Source organism: Pleurodeles waltl, chromosome 8 (assembly GCF_031143425.1).
Source record: "Pleurodeles waltl isolate 20211129_DDA chromosome 8, aPleWal1.hap1.20221129, whole genome shotgun sequence".
NCBI classification, from domain to species: Eukaryota; Metazoa; Chordata; class Amphibia; order Caudata; family Salamandridae; genus Pleurodeles; species Pleurodeles waltl.
In genome coordinates this window covers 1,177,748,545-1,177,752,196 of record NC_090447.1, presented here as the reverse complement: position 1 = coordinate 1,177,752,196, position 3,652 = coordinate 1,177,748,545, and positions in this window count along the sequence as shown.

The window sequence follows — 3,652 nt, the reverse complement described above, 5'->3', positions numbered from 1 at the left end:
ACTGTCTGAATATAGCTCCTGCTGCCTCAAAAGACAGCAACTTGTAACCTGTGCTGAGGGCAGCTGTGTGATTCTGTTGCAGCAGGCATACCTCTGGTGAGTACAGACTGCGAGTGGACAGGCCTATGTCTCATTGTTACAAGAAAAGAAGCGCTGCACCTGCACAGGTTACTCTGCCACTAGGCCCCAGAATTTGGAAAGAACGAGGAAAGGGAGGGGAAGAGTGAGAAAGGGCAAACCTTCCTTGCTGTGACTGTTTATCATCACTAGCAATGAAAATAAAGTACTGAAGTGGTTGTTCTTGGCCCCAGTTTTGCAGAGCCCTAGTGGGATGGTACAGAACAAGAAAACAACCCCAGCCCCTACAGCTGTGGCAAAGCAGTCCCAGCCTGCTCACATAGACCCCTGAATTGAGTTTAACACTATTTATGTCAGACAATATTCTGACAATGATAATCTGGTACACACCATTTCAAGAGCCCCCCTTCAGAACTGCTGTTAAAATTGATGGGTTGTTTGTGGCAATTATATTGAAAATGTATAGTGTAAAATGGCCCATTTGGTCCAGCTTTATCTACATTTCTGAGATGGGATAAATCCCAACAATTACCACTGGTCTTTGCATCTATCAATGAATGTCCAAATTGCTCAAACTGCTACATTGCAAGATCATCACTTCATTAAAATAGCTTGGACTCCTATTGCACCCAAATGACTTGTGCACAGTGGTACAGGCTATTATCCTCTGTAGGTTAGAGTATGGTAACTCCATCCTCTCTCATGTTCCTCTTTATGATCAATGAAAGCAGTCCTCTTCTCTGCAGATCACCTCAGGCAATCGAAAGTTTGACGACAAATCAGTTGTGATAAAAGACCAACATTGCCTCTCTTTGGAGTTGTGGATCACACCCCTGCATCCTGTTCAAAGCCATCCACAATCCACACTTAGAATATCTCAGAACTTCTCTCCAAGTCTTGAGTTGCAACAAAAACCTAAGAAATACTGACAAGGTAAAACTGGTGACCAAAATATTCATACCCTGCAAAACAGCCACTTTTTCTCCAAAGCAGCATCTTTTATCTACAACTTGCTTCCTGCTGACCTCAGATGGCTGAAGGACTAAAAAGTAAATTTGTCAAGATTTATCTGAAATGACCTCCTTCAGTCTCTTCCAAATGTTTCCATCTATCACTATGGCACTCTCTCCTTCTTCTCCCCCTAGAATTAACTGAAGCTTATTCTTTATGGAGTAAACTCTATCCTTTATTATTCTATTGCTTTCTTGTTCATAAAACCTCTGTACTACTTCTTCTACACCTCAATCTGGACCTTTTAGAGAGCCACCCTTCCCTATTGCACTGTACTCATACTTTACACGTCCCGTTGGCCAGGAGAAATGCCCCAACAGCCAGAGCTGCCGACTTTGAAACTGTAAAACTATGAGTTAATATCCGGAGAGTCTTGGCAATTCACTGAGTCTTCTTGTGCTTAAGAAAATGAATCCGACCTTCTGTAATGTAATTTGGTGGTCATATAAAGCACACCAATGACCCTTGGCCAATTTCGCGCTATATAAAACTGGAAAAAATATTACCTCACCTCTTAAGACTTTCCTAATCACTCCTTGCTGGAAGATCCAAATCTTTATTTCCTTTTTCTTTCTCTTTCTATGTACTATAATGCTCCACTGTGCAAGTGGCTCTCTTTCTCTTGCTAGCAATTTTACCTCTCTTCTTGTTCTCTTTTTGCCCGCTAAGCATTTCTTTATTTTTTAATTCATGAACTAGATGAGCTGTTGATCAGAAATACTTTGGGCCTCATTTAGGTCTTGGCAGAGGGAATACTCCATCGCAAACATGATGGATAAACTCGTCAGCTGTATTGTGATGCCCATAGGATAAAATGGGATTGTAATACAAAGGACAGGATATCTGTCATGTTTGTGACAGAGTATTCCCCTCTGCCAAGACCTAAATCAGGCCCTTTGGCTGTACCATTAAAAACGCAAATGTATGTGTTCTCTTGAAAACGTTTAATTACATGCTCTATGGAAAGGTGTGTCTTGGCACTTCATGTTTGCTTTTACTGTAAAGAGCAATGGCGGTCCTTGTGGGGTCCTTTTTAAAAAATTAGGTGGAGTTACTTGCTTTACTTTGTCATTTAGGGCAATTCAGATGACACTTCAGGTCCCAACACATATCGAAGTTTACCACCTGCCACTTTGACAAGCCAAAAATTGATCAGGAGTAGGATCATGAAACCATCTCACCAAGAGTGAATGCTACTGCTGACCACACACACCACATCTGCCCTAACAGTGTGGGAAACTATCTTAAAAGTGGGCAACAATTTCTCATGGTTAGCTCTGTTTAACAGGGGGAGCTCAATCACTTCTCATCCACCCAAGGCATTGATCACCATAACATCTTCAGTGCTCTTTAATAAATGTTTAGAGGGTAAATGGAGGAGCTCATAGCACCCCTGGTACTTGTGTTGTTTTTGCTTCCACTATATGCCGAAATTGTTGCTAAATTTCATAATGTAAGTTTTGCCACTCATATTTGTATGTAATAACCGTTTAAAGGGTTTTGATTATGTATATATTATTTAGATATATCATATATACCAAAACTTAATTGATTGATTCCTCCCACAATATATATTAGCAGTGGTAATGTCTTGCTCACTTGCATTATATAGTCCTTAAGCACCTTTACTAGCAAAGACATCTGAAACATTTTTTCATCATCTTTCTTTGCCATTTGTGTAATATATTTGTTTGGAAATTTATCTTGATAACTGCAGTCACACAATAAGAACTAAAGATCTGTTCATGGAGTATTGCAGACATACAGCAGCACTTGAAAATGTTTGGAACTAATCTGACAAGCATTTTAGAGAATCATCAATTTATTTCCTTACAAGAAATATGGAGTCTTCAACCATTCAACTTGGAAGGCTTGCATTTCTATCAAAGTTTGGCTGACTGGAATACCATGGGCCACCCGGTAGTGGCTTATTAACAAAGATAGAGCAGTGGTCAATAACAATAGCATTTTTCTAAAAAATACAATAGTTTCTTCAAATTCAGTCAATATATTGCCAACTGTTTTAGGAAGTGAAAACCAAATCCAAGTATTACTAATAAATGTGTATTTTCCACATTCGCTAGTTTCAAATAAATTAAAGCTCTGCACTGTTTCAAAAGAATTAGAAACAACCCTTGACTCCTTTGTAAATTGCACCATTATTATCACAGGGAACTTTAATAAAAATCTGTTACTTCCATATCTAAAGAACTTTGCACCAGACAATTCTCCAGACTCATCTTTCAACACACCCTTGCTTATCTAAGCAGCATGGTGGTCAGCAAACAACCAAAGAACGGGTACGTGTTCAGATTATTCAGTGATTTAGGTTTCCATTCACGGAATTGAAACCTACCAGCAGATCTGCCGGCAAAACCTACTTTTATGTCTTCAAACTCAAAAAGCATATTTGATTATATTTTATTGCATTAAACTGATTTTAATGTTATGCAAAAATGTTCAAGTTATCCCAAGAAAAGTAAGGAATCATGACCATCAACAAATAACTTTACATTTAAACTATAACTGCTACTATTATAAAGACGATGACATCAATAATTTT